This window comes from Chlorocebus sabaeus, chromosome 20 (genome assembly GCF_047675955.1).
Source record: "Chlorocebus sabaeus isolate Y175 chromosome 20, mChlSab1.0.hap1, whole genome shotgun sequence".
In the NCBI taxonomy this organism is placed as follows: domain Eukaryota; kingdom Metazoa; phylum Chordata; class Mammalia; order Primates; family Cercopithecidae; genus Chlorocebus; species Chlorocebus sabaeus.
The window spans coordinates 95,998,604-96,017,251 of NC_132923.1; the positions used below are offsets into that span (position 1 = coordinate 95,998,604).

General features: G+C 39.7%; 1 protein-coding gene and 1 pseudogene across 27 annotated transcripts in view; both read left to right on the top strand.

Annotated features, from left to right (window-relative positions):
* The window catches only part of SCMH1 (Scm polycomb group protein homolog 1), a 225,838-nt gene that overhangs the window by 159,340 nt on the left and 47,850 nt on the right, over positions 1 to 18,648 (top strand). The window lies entirely within an intron of this gene.
* On the top strand, positions 3,442 to 9,458 carry LOC140709257 (tricarboxylate transport protein, mitochondrial pseudogene; annotated as a pseudogene).

Sequence of the window (18,648 nt, forward strand, 5' to 3'; positions counted from 1 at the left end):
TTTTTTCACTTGACTTTGAGGATCTCATACTCTTTTTTTCTTCCGGATTTATGAGCCACCTTTTAGTCTCCTTTACTGAATCATCCTCTTCTCTACAACTTCTGAATGGTAAGACATCTCAAGAACAACTTTTTTCATGACTATGTCCTCAAACTCCAGGAGCTCTCATCTAGCCTGATGGCTTTACATACCAGTTATATACTGATAATTCTCTGTCTGTCTTCAGTCCCAGCTTCTCCCTTGAATTCCAGGCTCATATATACAGCTGCCTAATTAACATCTCCATATTTGATATCTGATATGTTTTGGCTTTGTGTTCGCACCCAAATCTGATCTCAAATTGTAATCCCCACATGTCAAGAGACAGACCTGGTGGTGGAGGGGGGATCATGGTGGGCAGGAGGCAGGACTAGATTGCACTTCAACTCAGATGGACAGAGCAGCATATGGAGGCTCGCATCATGAATTTTTGCTCCAGAACAACTGCAGTAATAAATCAGAAACCTGTGAGAGGACCCACAGATGCACTGAAGGAAACGGATTGCTCCTGCAGGACCTGGGAGACAACCCAAATACTGTGCTGGTATCCATGGCTGATGGACCCTCAGATGGTTCTCATCACTGGACTCTGTGCAGACAACGCCCAGTACCAGCCCAGAGCCTGGTAGACTTGCTGGGTGACTAGATCTAGAAGAGAGACAACAATCACTACAGCTTGGCTTTCAGGAAGCCACATACATAGGAAAAGGGGGGTATTACTACATACAAGGGAACACCCCATGGGACAAAATAATCTGAACAACAGTCTTTAGCCCTAGACCTTCCCTCTAACAGCCTACCCAAATGAGAAGGAACCAGAAAACCAACTCTGGTAATTTGACAAAACAAGGTTCTTTAACACCCCCAAAAAATCACACTAGCTCACCAGCAATGGACCGAAACCAAGAAGAAATCCCTGATTTACCTGAAAAAGAATCCAGGAGGTTAGTTATTAAGATAATCAGGGAGGCACCAGAGAAAGGCAAAGCCCAATGCAAGGAAATCCAAAAAATGATACAAAAAGTGAAGGGATAAATATTCAAGGAAATAGATAAAGAAAAAAACAATCAAAACTTGGGTAAGCAATGGACACACTTATAGAAATGCAAAATGCTCTGGGAAGTCTCAGCAATAGAATTGAACAAGTAGAAGAAAGAAATTTAGAGCTCAAAGACAAGGTCTTTGAATTCACCCAGTCCAACAAAGAAGAAGAAAAAAATATGAACAAGGCCTCCGAGAAGTCTAGGATTATGTTAAATGACCAAACCTAAGAATAATTGGAGTTCCTGAGGAAGAAGAGAAATCTAAAATTTTGGAGAACATATTTGGGGGAATAATCAAGGAAAACTTTCCCAGCCTTGCTAGAGACTTAGGCAGCCAAGTACAAGAAGCACAAAGAACACCTTGGAAATTCATCGCAAAAAGATCATCACCTACGCACACTGTCATCATGTTATCTACAGTTAGGATGAAGGAAAGAATCTTTAAAGCTGTGAAACAAAAGCACCAGGTAACCTATAAAGGAGAACCTATCAGATTAACAGCAGATTTCTCAGCAGAAACCCTACAAGTTAGAAGGGATTGGGGCCCTATCTTCAGCCTCCTCAAACAAAACAATTATTAGCCAAGAACTGTGTATCCAGTGAAACTAAGCTTCATATATGAAGGAAAGATGCAGTCTTTTTCAGACAAACAAATGCTGAGAGAATTTGCCACTACCAAGCCACCACTACAAGAATGCTAAAAGGAGCTCTAAATCTTGAAACAAATCCTGGAAACACATCAAAACAACCTCTTTAAAGCACAAATCTCACAGGACCTATAAAACAAAAATACAATTTAAAAAATAAAAACAAAACAACTAAGGTATACAGGCAACAAATAGCACTATCAATGGAATAGTACCTCACATTTCAATACTAACATTGAATGTAAATGGTCTAAATGCTCTACTTAAAATATACAGAATTGCAGAATGGATAAGAATTCACCAGCCAAACATCTGCTGCCCTCAAGAGACCCACCTAACACATAAGGACTTGAACAAACTTAAGGTAAAAGGGTTGTAAAAGACATTTCATGCAAATGGACATCAAAAGCAAGCAGGAGTAGCTATTCTTATATCAGACAAAACAAACTTTAAAGCAACAGCAGTTAAAAAAGACAAAGAGGGACATTATATAATGATAAAAGGCCTTGTCCAACAGGAAAATATCATAATCCTAAACATACATGTACCTAACACTTGGAGCTTCCAAATTTATAAAACAATTACTAATTAATATGGTTTGGCTATATCCTCCACCCAAATCTCATCTTTAATTATACTCCCATAACTCCCACATGTTGTGGGAGGGACCTGGTGGGAGATAATTTGAATCATGGGGTAGTTCCACCATAATGTTCTCATGGTAGTGAACAAGTCTCACAAGATCTGATGATTTTATCAGCGGTTTCCACTTTTGCATCTTCCTCATTTTCTCTTGCTGCTGCCATGTAATAAGTGCCTTTCACTTCCCACCATGATTCTGAGGCCTCCCCAGCCATGTGGAACTGTCAGTGCCAGTAAACCTCATTTTCTTCCCAGTCTCGGGTATGTCTTTATCACCACTGTGAAGATGGACTAATACAGTAAATTGGCACCGGTAGTGTGGGGTGCTGCTGAAAAGATACCCAAAAATATGGAAGCAACTTTGGAACTGGGTAATAGGCAGCTGTTGGAACAGTTTGAAGGGCTCAGAAGAAGACAGGAAAATGTGGGGAATTTTGGAACTTCCTAGAAACTTGTTTCATGGCTTTCACCAAAAACCTGATACCAATATGGACAATAAGGTCCAGGCTGAGGTGGTCTCAGATAAAAATGAGAAACTTGTTGGGAACTGGAGCAAAGGTGACTCTTGTTATGTTTTAGCAAAGAGACTGGCAGCAATTTGCCCCTGCCCTAGAGATTTGTGGAAATTTGAACTTGAGAGAGATGATTTAGGGTATCTGGTGGAAAAATTTCTAAGCAGCAAAGCATTCCAAGAGGTGACCTGGAGGCCGGGCGCAGTGGCTTATGCCTGTAATCCCAGCACTTTGGAAGAGGTGACCTGGAGGCTGGGCACAGTGACTTGCTCCTGTAATCCCAGCACTTTGGAGAGGCTGAGACGGGCGGACCACAAGGTCAGGGGTTTGAGACCAGCTTGGCCAATATGGTGGTCTCAGATATGGTGAAACCCTGTCTCTAATAAAAATACAAAGCTGGGCGTGGTGGCACGTGCCTGTAGTCCCAGCTACTTGGGAGGCTGAGACAGGAGAATCACTTGAACCCAGGAGGCAGAGGTTGCAGTGATCCAAGATCATGCCATTGCAATCCAGCCCGGGTGACAGAGCAAGACTCTGTCTCAAAAAAAAAAAAAAAAAAAAAAAAAAAGAGGTGACGGGTGCTGTTAAAGGCATTCCACTTTATAAAGGAAGAAGAGCATAAAAGTTTGGAAAATTTGCAGCTTGACAATGTGATAGAAAAGAAAAACCCATTTTCGAGGAGAAATTCAAGCTTGCTGCAGAAATTTGCATAAGTAAGGAGAAGCCAAATGTTAATCCCCAAGACAATGGGGAAAATGTCTCCAGGCCATGTCAGAGGTCTTCAGAACAGCCCCTCCCATCCCAGCCCCTCCCCTCCCTTCATCCCAGTCCCTCCCCTCCCTTCATCCCAGCCCCTCCCCTTCACAGGCCCAGAGGCCTAGGAGAAAATGGTTTCCTGGCCCAAGCCCAGGGTCCCCATGCTGTGTGTAGCCTAGGGACTTGGTGCCCTGTGTTAGCTGCTCCAGCCATGGCTGAAAGGAGCCAATGTAGAGCTCAAGCCATGACTTCAGAAGTGCAAGCCCCAAGCTTTGGCAGCTTCCACGTGGTGTTGAGCCTGCAAGTACAGAAAAGTCAAGAATCGGGGTATGGGAACCTCCAGCTAGATTTCAGAAGATGTATGGAAACACCTGAATGCCCACACAGAAGTTTGCTGCAGGGGTGGGGCACTCATAGATAACTTCTGCTAGAGAAGTGCAGAAGAGAAATGGGGGGTCAGAGCTGCCACAGAGTCCCTACTGGGGTACTGCGTAGTGGAGCTGTGAGAAGAGGGCCACTGTCCTCCAGACTCCAGAATGGTAGATCCACCGACAGCTTGCACTGTTTGCCTGGAAAAGACACAGACACTCAATGCCAGCCCATGAACGCAGCTGGGAGGGAGGCTGTACCCTGCAAAACCACAGAGGTGGAGCTGCCCAAGACCATGGGAACCCACCTCTTGCATCAGCATGACCTGGATGTGAGAGCTGGAGTCAAAGGAGATCATTTTGGAGCTTTAAAATTTGACTGCCCTGCTGGATTTCAGACTTGCATTGGCCCTGTAACCCCTTTGTTTTGGTCAGTTTCTCCCATTTGGAATGGCTGTGTTTATCCAATACCTGTACCCCATTGTATCTAGGAAGTAACTAGCTTGCTTTTGATTTTATAGGCTCATAGGTGGAATGGACTTGCCTTGTCTCAGATGAGACTTTGGACTGTGGACTTTTGGGTTAATGCTGAAATGAGATAAGCCTTTGGGGGATTGTTGGGAAGGCATGATTGGTTTTGAAATGTGAGGACATGAGATTTGGAGGGCCTCGGGTGGGATGATATAGTTTGGATCTGTGTCCCCACCCAAATCTCATCCTGAATTGTACTCCCATAATTCCTGTGTGTTGTGGGAGGGGCCCAGTGGGAGATAATTTGAATCATGGGGGCGGTTTCCCCATACTGTTCTTGTGGTAGTGAATAAGTCTCACAAGATCTAATGGTTTTATCGGGGGTTTTCGCTTTTGCATCTTCCTCATTTTCTCTTGCACCACCATGTAAGAAGTGCCTTTCGCCTCCACCACGATTCTGAGGCCTCCCCAGCCATGAGGATCTGTGAGTCCAATTAAACCTCTTTATCTTCCCAGTCTTGGGTATGTCTTTATCAGCAGCGTGAAAACAGCCTAATACTAATAGACCTAAGAAATAAGATAGACAGCAACACAGTAATAGTGGGGGACTTCAGTACTCCACTGACAGCACTAGACGGGTCATCAAGACAGAAAGTCAAGAAAGAAACAATGGATTTAAACTATACCCTGAAACAAATGGATTTAACAAATATATATGGAACATTCCATCCAATAGCCACAGAATACACAGCACATGGAACTTTCTCCAAGATAGAGCATATGGGAGGCCACAAAACGAGCCTCAATAAATTTAAGAAAATTGAAATTATATCAAGCACTCTCGCAGACCACAGTTAAATAAAACAGGAAATCAATTCCAGAAGGAACCTTTAAAACCACACAAATACATGGAAATTCAATAACCTGCTCTTGAATGATCATTGAGTTAAAAATGAAATCAAGATGAAAATTAAATAATTCTTCGAACTGAATGACAATAGTGACACAACCTGTCAAAACCTCTGGACACAGCAAAAGTGATGCTAAGAGGAAAGTTCATAGCCCTAAACGCCTACAGCAAAAAGTCTGAAAGAGCACAGACAATCTAAGGTCATACCTCAAGGAACTAGAGAAACAAGAACAAACCCAAACCCAGCAGAAGAAAGGAAATAACCAAGATCAGAGCAGAACTAAATCAAGTTGAAACAAAATAAACTGTACAAAAGATAAATGAGCCCCTACCTCCCACCCGCCATGGCCACACCCTGCGTGCTCTGGTGGCCGCTGAGCCTGTGTCCGGGAAGGCCAAACTGACACACCTGGGGGAGACGATCCTGGCAGTTGGCCTGGCGGGCGGCATTGACATCTGCATCACCTTCCCCACCAATACGTGAAGACACAGCTGCATCTGGATGAACACTCGCACCTGCCACAGTACCGGGACACTGGGGACTGCGTGCAGCAGATGGTCCACAGCCATGGTGTCCTGGGCCTATACTGTGGCCTCAACTCCCACCTCTGCAGCTCCATCCCCAAAGCAGCCGTCAGGTTTGGAATGTTTGCGTTCCTCAGCAACCACATGCAGGATGCCCAGGGACAGCTGGACAGCACGCACGAGCTGCTCTGTGGCCCAGGAGCCAGCATGGCAGGGGCCATGGTAGTCGTGTGCCCCATGGAGACCATCAAGGTGAAGTTCAACCACAACCAGACCTCCCCAAACCCCAAGTACACAGGATTCTTCCATGCGGTTAGGGAGATTGTGTGGGAACAAGGGCTGAAGGGAACGTACCAGGGCCTCATAGCCACCATGCTGAAGCAGGGCTCAAACCAGGCTATCTGCTTCTTTGTCATGATCTCCCTGTGCAACTGGTACTGAGGGAACAACCTCAACAAGCCCATGAACCTGCTGATCACTGGGGTCTTCAGAGCTATTGTGGGTGCAGCCAGTGACTTTGGAAACACTCCTCTGGACGTGATTAAGACCCAAATGCAGGGCCTGGAGGTGCACAAATACTGGAACACATGGGACTGTGGCTTGCAGATCCTGAGGAAGGAGGGCTCAAGGCACTCTACAAGGGCACTGTTCCTGCCTGGGCTGGGTTGTCCTGAATGTGGCCATAGTGTTTATCATCTGTGATGAGGTGGTAAAACTGCTCAACAAAGTGTGGAAGACATACTAAGCCTAGAGGCCCTCAAAGGAACCACCCCAGGCACCTCCAGAGTGCCCCACCACCCTTGTCTCACATGATTTCAGTGCAGTAGTGCCAAAAGGCCCCTTGCCATGTCCCTCAAGCTCTGTGGCCTGGTCTCTGCATTGTGGCCGTCAAATCCATGTGTTCCATAGTGCCGTGTCCTCCCTGTGGTCTCTGTGTGACACCACCACTGTGTCCCAATGTCTGGCCCAGCCATGGCTGGGTGTGCATCTGGCCTGTGACCCTGTGCCCACTTGTCCATGTGCTTACTGTGAGCCCTGTGCCTGTGTTTCATGTTCTGTGTCATGTGACCATGTGGCCTAGGTCCTCAGCCCTATATCACTGGCCTGGTCCCAGTGCACTGCCTTTCACCCTGCCCCAGCATACCACAACTGCCTCCAGGCCTCGACCTGGCTTCACCGTATTCCAGGGGCTGCAGCCCCCGACTTCTGCCACCATTGGCCTTAACTGGCCCTTGGGGCCTCCCTCAGCCCAGGACAGGGTGGCATCTGCCACTCTCAGGACCACCCTGCCAAGGCAGAATAAACCAGATTGTGTTGCAAAAAAATAAATAAATAAATGAAACAAAAAGCTGGTTGTTTGAAAAGATAAATAAAATTGATAGACCATTAGCAAGAAGAGAGAAAATCCAAATAAGTTCAGTAAGAAACAAAACGGGAGATATTACAGCTGACACCACAGAAATACAAAAGATCATTCAAGGCTACTATGAACACCTTTATATACATAAACTAGAAAACCTAGAAGAGATGGATAAATTCCTGGGTAGATACAACCCTCCAAGCTTAAATCAGGAAGAATTAGGTACCCTGAACAGACCAGTAACAAGCAGCAAGATTAAAATGGTAATTTAAAAATTACCAGCCAAAAAAAGTCCACGACCAGATGGATTCACAGCAGAATTCTACCAGACATTCAGAATTGGTGCGAATCCTATTGACACTACTCCACAAGATAGAAAAAGAGGGAACCCTCCCTAATTCATTCTGTGAAGCCAAAATCATCCTAATACAAAAACCAGGAAAGGATATAACTAAAAAAGAAAACTACAGACCAACCAGTATCCCTGATGAACATAAATGCTAAAATTCTTAACAAAGCACTAGCTAACCAAATCCAACAACATATCAAAAAGATAGTCCACCATGATCAAGTAGGTTTCATAACAGCAATGCAGGGATGGTTTAACATATGTGAGTCAATAAATGTGATACGCCACATAAACAGAATTAACAAAAATCACATGATCATCTCAATAGATGCAGGAAAAGCATTCGACAAATCTAGTATCTTTTTATGATTAAAACTCCCAGCAAAATTGGCATACAAGAGATGTATGTAATAAAAGCCATCTATGACAAGCCCACAGCCAACATAATACTGAATAGGGAAAAGTTGAAAACATTCCCGCTGAGAACTGAAACAAGAAAAGGATGCCCACTCTCACCACTTCTCTTCAACATAGCACTGGAAGTCCTAGGCAGAGCAATCAGACAAGAGAAAGAAAGAAAGGGCATCCATATCAGTAAAGAGGAAGTCAGACTGTCACTGTTTACTGACTATAGGATCATTTACCTCAAAACCCCTAAAGATTCCTCCAGAAAGCTCCTACAACTGAAAAATAATTCAGCAAAGTTTCCAGGTACAAAATTAATGTACACAAATCAGTAGCTCTTCTGTACACCAACAGCGACCAAGTTGAGAATCAAATCAAGTACTCAACCTCTTTTACAATAGCTGCAAAATAAAATAAAATACTTAGGAATATACCTAACAAGGAGGTGAAAGACAAGGAAAACTACAAAGCACTGCTGAAAGAAATCATTGACGACACAAATGGAAACACATCCCATGCTGATGGATGGGTAGAGTCAATATTGTGAAAATGAGCATACTGCCAAAAGCAATCTACAAATACCCAATGCAATTCCCATCAAAATACCACCATCATTCTTCACAGAATTAGAAAAAACAATTCTAAAATTCATATGGAACCAAAAAAGAGCCCACATATCCAAGCAAGACTTAAGCAAAAAGAACAAATCTGGAGGCATTACATTACCTAATTTCAAACTATACTATAAGGCCATAGTCACCAAAACAGCATGGTACTGGTATAAAAATAGGGACATAGACCAATGGAACAGAATAGGGAACCCAGAAATAAATCCAAATACTTAGAGCCAACTGATCTTTGACAAAGCAAACAAAAACATAAAGTGGGGAAAGGACACCCTTTTCAACATATGGTGCTGGGATAATTGGCTAGCCACATGTAGGAGAATGAAACCAGATCCTCATCTCTCACCTTATACAAAAATCAACTGAAAATGGATTAAGGACTTAAATCTAAGACCTGAAACTATAAAAATTTTAGAAGATAACATTCGAAAACCCCTTCTAGACATTGGCTTAGGCAGGAAGTTCATGACTAAGAACCAAAAGCCAATGCAATAAAAATAAAGATAAATTGCTGGGACTTCTTAAACTAACAAGCTTTTGCATGGCAAAAGGAACAGTCAGCAGAGTAAACAGACAACCCACAGAGTGGGAAAAAATCTTCACAATCTGTACATCTGACAGAGGACTAATATCCAAAATCCACAGTGAACTCAAATCAAAAAGAAAAAAGCAAACAATACCATCAAAAAGTGGGCTAAGGACATAAATACACAATTCTCAAAAGAAGATTTATAAATAGGCAACAAATACATGAAAAAATGTTCAGCGTCACTAATGATCAGGGAAATGCAAATCAAAACTACAGTGCGATACCACCTTACTCCTGCAAGAATGGCCATAATCAAAAAATAGTAGATGTTGGCATGGATGTAGTGAACAGGGAACACTTCTACACTGCTGGTGGGAATGTAAACTAGTACAATCACTATGGAAAACAGTGTGGAGATTCCTTAAAGAACTATAAGTAGAACTACCATTTAATCCAGCAATCCCACTACTGGATATCTACCCAGAGGAATAGAAGTCATTATACAAGAAAGATACTGGCACACACATGTTTATAGCAACACAGTTCAAAGTTGCAAAAACGTGGAACCAACCCAAATGCCCATCAATCAATGAGCGAATAAAGAAACTGTGATATAGGGCCAGGTGCCGTGACTCACGCCTGTAATCCCAGCACTTGGGAGGCCGAGGCAGGTGGATCACGAGGTCAGGAGATCAAGACCATCCTGGCTAATATGGTGAAACCCCATCTCTACTAAAAATACAAAAAATTAGCCAGGCATGGTGGCACACACCTGTAGTCCCAGCTACTCAGGAGGCCGAGGCAGGAGAATCGCTTGAACCCAGGAGGTGGAGGTTGCCATGAGCCAAGATCACGCCACTGCACTCCAGCCTGGTGTCAGAGCAAGACTCTATCTTTAAAAAAAAAAAAAAAAAAAAAGAAACTGATATATATATATATAATGGAATACTACTCAGCCATAAAATGGAATTAATGGCATTTGCAGAGACCTGGATGAGATTGGAGACTATTACTCTGAGTGGAGTAACTCAGGAATGGAAAACTAGACATAATTTCTCACTTATAAGTGGGAGCGGGAGCTAAGCTATGAGGATGCAAAGGCATAAGAATAACACAATGGACTTTGGAGACTCAGGGGTAAAGGGTGGGAAGAGGATGAGGGATAAAAGATTGTACAAATACAGTGCAGCGTATACTGCTTGGGTAATGGTTGCACCAAAATATTGTAAATCACCACTAAAGAACTTATGTAACCAAACACCACCTGTTCCCCAATAGCCTATAGAAATAATAAAAAAAAAAATTATTAAACATGTCTCAGAGAGCTACCCCATAGTCAAATTGTCAGAAGCCAAGAACAAAGAGAAAACCTTGAAAATAGCAAGAGAAAAATGATTCATCATATAAATGAGATCCTCAACATGACTACTGGCTTACTTATGATCAGAAACAAGACCAGAAGGCAGTGGGATGACATTCAAAGTACTAAAAGAAAACAAAAAACAAGAACAACAAAGAACACCAGTCAACAGAGAATTTTATATCCAACATATTCTCTCTCAAAGTACAGGTGAAAAAAGACAAATGCAGGTAAAGACTGAAAGCATGTGTTGCTAGCAGACTTTCCTAATACTAAAGTTCTTTAGGCTGAAAAGTGACACCAGATTGTAGCTTGAATGCACACAAAGAAATAATGAGCACTGATTTAAGGTCATCACATAGGTAAATAAAAGATAATATACACATTTACACTTTTATTTTAACTGATTAAAGATAACTGCATAAAGCCATTTAAAAAAAGAGACCTGGTAGGAGGTAATTAGATCATGGGGCCAGTTCCCCCATGCTGGTCTCGTGATAGTGAGTTCTCACAAGATCTGGTCATTTTATAAGGGGCTCTTCCCCCTTCGCTCGCCACTCACTCTCTCATCTACCACCATGTAAGACACGCTTCTTCCCCTTCCACCATGATTGTAAGTTACTTGAGACCTCCCCAGTCCTGCAGAACTGTGAGTCAATTACGGAACTGTGAGTCAATTAAACCTCTTTATAAATTAACAAGTCTCAGGTATGTCTTTATAGCAGTGTGAAAATGGATTAACAAGTATCTCCATATCTAACAAGTATCTCATAAGAAACATGTTTAAAAACTGAACTGTTGGTTCTCTTCCCCAATGTTTAACATCCCAGTAAATGGCATCATTTTCCTCCAAATTGCTTAAGCCAATAATATTGGATCATCTATGACACCTCTCTTTCTTTAAAAAAAAAATTTTTTTAATACAAACAGGGTCTCACTGTCACCCAGGCTGTAATGCAGTGGTGTGATCACAGCTCGCTGCAGCCTTGAACTCCTGGGCTCAAGTGATCCTCCCACCTCAGCCTTCTGAGTAGCTGGGACCACAGGTGCATGCCATCGCTTCTGGCTAATTTAAAAAAAAAAATTTCTAGAGACAGGATCTCGCTATGTTGCCCGAGCTGGTCTCGAACTCCTGGCCTCAAGTGATCCTCTTGCCTCCCAAGGTACTGGGATTACAGATGTGAGCCACCATGCCCAGCCCTCCTCTATTTCATTGGATATGATTTTATACTTTTGTGTTTTGTCTTTGCTAATTTTCTTTCACTGACATCCAGTCATGTCAGCTCTTTCTTCCAGTGTGTTCTGAATCTAACTAATTCTCATCTTCTCCAATAATATTACTCTCTTCAAAGATTTCAGTTCATCACTATCTTTTGTCTTTTTTGTTTGTGTTTATTTTATATTGATATAAGAGGGTGCTGGATTCATTTCCAACACCCCCAGAAGACTCACTTATTCTTCCTTTTGGTTGAAACCCCACCTGCCCAACCCCACCTGCCCAACCCACCTGCCCAACCCCTCAAACTATCACTACAGATTAGTTTTTCTGTTTTCAGACTTCATATAAAGATAATTATAAAATACATACTCTGGCTTCTTTTGTCTAACATCATTTCTGTGAGATTCATGTTGCTGCATACAATAATTGTTCTTTTTAATTTCTCTGTAATATTCCTGTTTATGAATATACCACATTTTAAAAATCTGTTGGGCCTTTAGGTTGTTTCTAGTTTTGCCTCTTATGAAAAATGCAATGGTGAATATTCTAGCACATGGCTTTTGGTGGTCATATCACTCACTTCTCTTGGGTATATACTGAGATGTGGAATTGTTGGGTCATAGGATATACAGCTAAGCAATTTGTCAAAATGATTTACGTTCCCACCAGCAATGTTGAATTCTAGTTGCTTCACATCCTCACCAATATTGTCAGTCCTTTAAATTTTAGCAGTTTTGGTGGGATATAGTGTCCCATAGTTTTAATTTACATTTCTGTATTACTAATAGTATTCAAAAACTTTTTGTATGCTTATTTGCCATTATACTCATTTTTGTGAAGTGCTTCATCAAGTCTTATCCATTTTTTAAATTGCCCAGTCTTCATTATTGATTTTTGGGCATTCTTTATATATTCGGGATATTATTTTTCTTATGTATGTGTTTTGTGTATCTTTTCCCACTTCCTGGATTTTTTTCATTTTCTTAATATTGTCCTTTAAGAGAAATATTTTGTTTTAATGAGGTCATATATATCAATCTTCAGTCTTTGATAATTAATGCTTTTTGTGTCCTGTTTTAATAAATCTTTGTCTGCCCCCATAGTTTTGAAGGTATTCTCATTTGTCGTCTTCTAGAAATTAGATGTTTTAGCCTTCACATTAATTTTCGTATCTGGTGTGAAATAGAATTCAAGTTTAATTTTTTTCCATATGGATACCTATTTGACTCACCACAATTTTATTGAAAAGACTATTTTTTCTCTCCACAGAATTGCAAGGGCACATTTATCATAAGTCAGATGACTATATATGTGTAGTTAATTTTGGAACTCTCTATTTTGCTCTGTTGATTCATTCATCTACCCTTGCACCAATAATATATGTCTTTTTTTTTTTTTTTAAGACAGTCCTGTTCTGTCACGTACACTAGAGTGCAGTGACACCATCATGGCTCGATGCAGCCATAACCTCCAGGGCTTAAGTAATCCTCCCACCTCAGCATCCAGAGTCACTGGGACTACAGGTGTGCGCCACCATGCCCAGCTAATTTTTTAAAAAAATTTTGTAGAGACTGAGTCATGCTATGTTGCAAGGCTGGTCTCAAACTCCTGGCCTCAAGCAGTCCTCCTGCCTCAGTCTCCCAGAGTGCTGGGGTTATAGGCATGAGACACCAAGCCCAACCAATAATATATGTGTAAATTACTGTAACTTTATAATGAATCTTGCTATTTGATGATTCACATTCTCCAGCTTTGCTGTTATTCATGAAGATTGACTTTGCATTTCCTATTAAAATTTAGAATTAAATTGTCAATTTGTATACATACACCACACATTTTTTAGAAACTGCTGAGATTTTCATTGGAATTGCATTGACTCTAGATCAGTTTGATGAGAGTTGACACCTAACAGTAGTAACGCTTTCAATCTATGAATGTAACATCCCTTCATGGTCATGTGGTATCTAGATCTTCTTTAATTTCTCCTATCAATGTTTTATAGTTTTCAGTGCAGATGTCTTGCCCATCTTTCACTGAATACTTGATGTTCAAATAACATCAAGTATTTTGTGTATTTTTAAATAATTTTCAAATTATTGCTATTTAGAGAAATACATTAGATTTTTACATACTAGATTTATATCTAGTGAGCTTTCCAAATTCATTTTTTTATTTTAATAGATTTGTAGACTTGTAGGGAGGAATATTTACATAAACAATCATGTTGTGTACAAGTACTTCTTCCCTTACAATCTATATTTATAGATTTTATTTCTTTTCGTTTCCTTATTGCATTGACCTCCAATACAATGTTGAATAGAAGTGGTGATAGTAGTTATTTTGTTTTATCCCATAATTCAATAAGAAGTGTTCAATATTTCACCATTAAGAATGCTATTGGTTATAGTTATTTGTATAGATGGCTTTATCTAGACTAAGGAAATTCTCTTTTATTCCTAGTTTATTGATAATTTTTATCATGAATGGGTGTTGAATTTTGTCAAATGCTTTTTCTTCATCTATTGAGATGATATATGGGCTTTCTCTTTCATTTAGTGAATGTATGTGTTCAGCTGATTGTATTTTCCATTGTTAAACAACCTTTGTATTTCTGGAATAAATCCCACTTAGTTATGATATATTATCCTGCATGTTATAATATGATATATATATATAGGATTATATATCTGATATACATATATAGAGAGAGCTAGATTTAATTTACAAATACTTGGTTAAAGATTTTGCATCTATGTTCATGAGGGCTATTAGTCTAGTTTTTTTTTCTTGTAACATCTTTGTCATGTTTTGGTATGGGGGTTATGCTGGCCTTATAAAATGAAATGGGAAGTGTTCCCTCTTCTATTTTTCAAAAGAGACTTGGCAAGATTTGTTATTATTTCTTCTTTAAATATTTGCCAGAATTCACCAGTGAAGCCATTTAGGCCTGGGATTTTCTTTGTGGAAAGATTTTTAATTGCAGTTGCAATTTTTTTATTATATATGAGGCTTTTCATATTCTGTTTTTTCTTGTGTCAGTGGTGTTTTTTGCTTTATTTTGTTTTTTAAGAGATGAGGTATCCACTCTATAATCCAGGCTCAAGTGCAGCGGTGCAATATAGCTCACTGCAACCTCGAACTGGGCTCAAGTGATCCTCTTGAGTAACCATTTGTTTTTGTAGAGATGGGGTCTCACAGTGTTGCCCAGGCTGGTCTTGTGCAGCGTTTTATCTCAATTTTCGTATTTATTGGCATAAAGTTATTTATACTATCCTGTTCTCTTCCCAATGTCTGATGGATCTATGATGAAACTGTCTCTGCATATTCTATATTTATTAGGTATATGTATCAGGTAGGTTGGTTGGTTAATTGGTTATTCATGTTATTAGTTTTCTTTTGGTTAGTGTTTATAGAGTATATTATTTTCATCTGTTTGCTTTTATCTTCCTGTGTTTTTATATTTTGAGTGTCTTTGTATCTCGGGGCCCTCTTATAAACAAATATAACTGAGTTCTGGGGTTTCTTTTTTTGGTCTGGTTTGTTTATTTATTCCTACCGATTGTTTTACTTAATCCACCTTTATTTAATATAATTATTTATTTGGGTTTAAGTCAACATTTTGCATTTTGCTTTTTTGTTTTCTATTTGTCCAAGTTCTTCCTTATTTCTTTATTCCTCTGTTCTTGCCTTCTTTTGGATTAATCAAGTATGTTTTATTATTCTACTTCTCTCCCCTTAGCTTTTTAGTAATACATTCTTATCACTGATAATTCTTTAATTAATTGCCCTATGCAAATATGCATATTGGACTTATTAAAATCTACCTTAAGTGCTCTAAACACTCCCAAATAATGTAAAATTCATACCAAAATTTGGCTCCATTTACTCTTCACTTTCATCCTCTGTGCTATTGCTGTCATATAACTTATTAATACATATGTTATAAATGGCACAAGCCATTTTTATTGTTTTAAATAATCAGTATCCTTTTGTATCAACTCACATGTTTACCCTTTCTTATGTTCTTTATCCTTCCTGTAGTTTCATGTTTCCATCTGGAATTACTTTCCTTCAGCCTGAAGAACTTCCTTTTCATTTTCCATAGTTAGGTCTGCTGGTGACAGATTCTCTCAGCTTTGATTATCTGAAAAATCTCATTATTTTACCTTTATTTCTGAAGGATATTTTCACTGGGTGTATAATTCTATCTTTGGTAGTCTGTTTCTTTTAGCCCTTTAAAGATACTATTCTACTGCTTCTTGCTTACACAGTTTTATTGAAGAGACAGCTATCACTCTTATTGTTGCTCCTGTAATGCTGTTTTTCTCTCTGACTGCTTTTTAAAATGTATCTTTGTATTTCCTCCCTGTCTTTTATTTCATCTGTATTTCATCTTTTGTATTTTCAGCAGTTTGACAATTATGTGTTTTGGCATAGTTTTCTTTGCATTTTTCCTACTATGGATTGCGGAATCCATAAGCATACTGAATCTGTGGGTTGATGTCTTTCATTAGTTAGAGATAAAGTCTCTGCTGCTATCTTTTGATGTATTGCTTTTTCTTCATTCTATCTGTCTTCTCCCTCTGGGGTTGCAGCCACTCATATTTTGGACCTATTGACTGTGTCTACTTATCTCTAATGCTCTAAAATATTTTTTCATATTTTCTCACTGTACTTTATTTTGGATGTTTTCTATTTTTTCATCAAGTTTATCAATCCTTTCGGTTGGCTCTTGTCTGCCCTTAAATCTATGCAATGAGTTCTTCCTAATACTGTATTTTTTAGTTATAATATGTCCATTTAATTTTTCTATAGATATTTCTGTGGGTACTATCTATCTTATATTTTGTTCATCTTTTTACATTTTAACATCTTAATTATTATTTTTTTAAAAATCTGTGTGTTTGTTCCATTATTTGGATAATATATGGGTCTCTTTCTATTGCCTATATTTTCTCTTGATTACTCATCACACTGTTTTGACTGTGTTGTGTCTAATAATTTTTGTAGTATGCCAAACATTTTATATTAAAAGAACTGTTGAGGCTCCAACTGGTATCTTCCATGAGAAAGAATTCTTCCTTTCCTCTGGTAGACTAATAGGATAGGACCTGATCACCTCAATCTAATTATGGATTGAGTTAGACTACATCTGGATTGTGCCTAGGGTTTATCCTTGTTTTTTGGACATGGATTGAGAACCTAATTTATATCTTCTTAGCCCTGAAACACTGCAGGAGATTGTCCTACCCTTGAGAGGTCTGGGGCTTAGTTTTATTACCTTTTACCCTTTATAGTTTTGAAATACCTTTAAGAGGAGATCAGCCATGTGTTTGGGGTATACCACCTACTTCTAGTGGAACCTTGTCTCCTAAAACCACAAGATTATAGGAGATTTTATTCTGCCTTTTAAAAGCTTTAAAGTTCCAGTGTGCTGACCCAAAATTCAGCAAATACCCAGTGAGAAAAACTGGCCACATGAAGGGGCTCCTTAAGTTTCCAGTTTGTCACAGCAGCTCTCATTTCTCTTTCTTCCACGGGAGCCCCTCACCACATGCCAAGCCTGATCCTTAGTTTATGCCAAAATTAGCAGATGCCCTCAGGAAAGAAAACAGTATCAACTACCTCAGAGGCCATCCCCTGGAATTCCAGTTCATCTAATCCTCATAACAGCTCTGTGCTGTCTTTAAATAATTACTCTGACTTTTTCTAGTTGTTACATCGTTAACATTGTACTACCACAACTATCACTTCCTACCTGGAGGCCTAGGAAGTATTATCTTCTACCTGCCCTATATAATAGTTTATTAACTGGTCTTCCTAATTCTACTCTAGTCCCTCTCACAAAGCAGTCGGAGTGGTCCATTTAAGTATATCTTGTCCCTCCCTGCTCAAAACCTTCCAGTGGCTTCCCTTTATATTTAGAATAAGTTCAGTTCATTTTCACAGGCTACAGTCCTACACAAATTTACTGCTACTCACTCTCTAACCTAATTTCTCTCTACCCTCCCCTTTGCTCACTCAATTACAGCTCTACTGACCTCCTTTCCATTTCTCAAACACACTAACATGTTCCTGTCTCATAATCTTTGCACTTGTTGTTATACCCTCTCACATCTTCATAAGGCATTGTGCCTTTACCTCTTTCAGGAGCTCTGTGTAAATGTCATCTTCTCAAAGAGGACTTCCCTTAAAATTCTGTTTCCTTACCCTGTGTTAGTTTTAATCACAACACTTAGCACTACCTGACATTTTACTGTATATTGTGCTATTTTTTTAATTTTCTGTCTCTCTCACTAGGAGGTATGCTCCATGAGAGTGGAAGTCTGATTTGTTCACTGTTCTATCCCCAGGGCTTAGCACAGTGTATAACTTACAGTAAGTGCTCACTATTTGTAGGATGAATTAGATATCTCTTACCTCAAAAAATTCTCAGTTTAAGGAAAAAATGAATAACTGGAGTAAAATTAAGAAGTACTGTAACATAGATGTCTACAGAATGCTTTGAGAGTAAAGAGAGGGCACTGACTTAGTTGGGACATGGTGAGAGAAGGCCTCAATAAGGAGGTGGCCCTGGCTCGAGTGCTGAAAATTTAGTATTGACATGTGTCTGATAAAAAATAATAGCTCAACATATAGGGCTACTAGAACATGGGGTGGGATGATAGGAAATGACATTAGTCATAATGGGAGAGCAAGATGGGCAGAGTCAGAAAAGTCCTTAGAAATCAGGATAAAGAATTTAGACCTTACCTTAAAGGTAATGAGGAATAAAGGTTTTTAAGAGCAAAGGATTTTAAGGAGAGATGCTATCAGATTTATATTTCCACATGTTCCTCTACTCCTCACTGCAATAGTCAAACTAAAACTTCAAGTAGATTGATGTA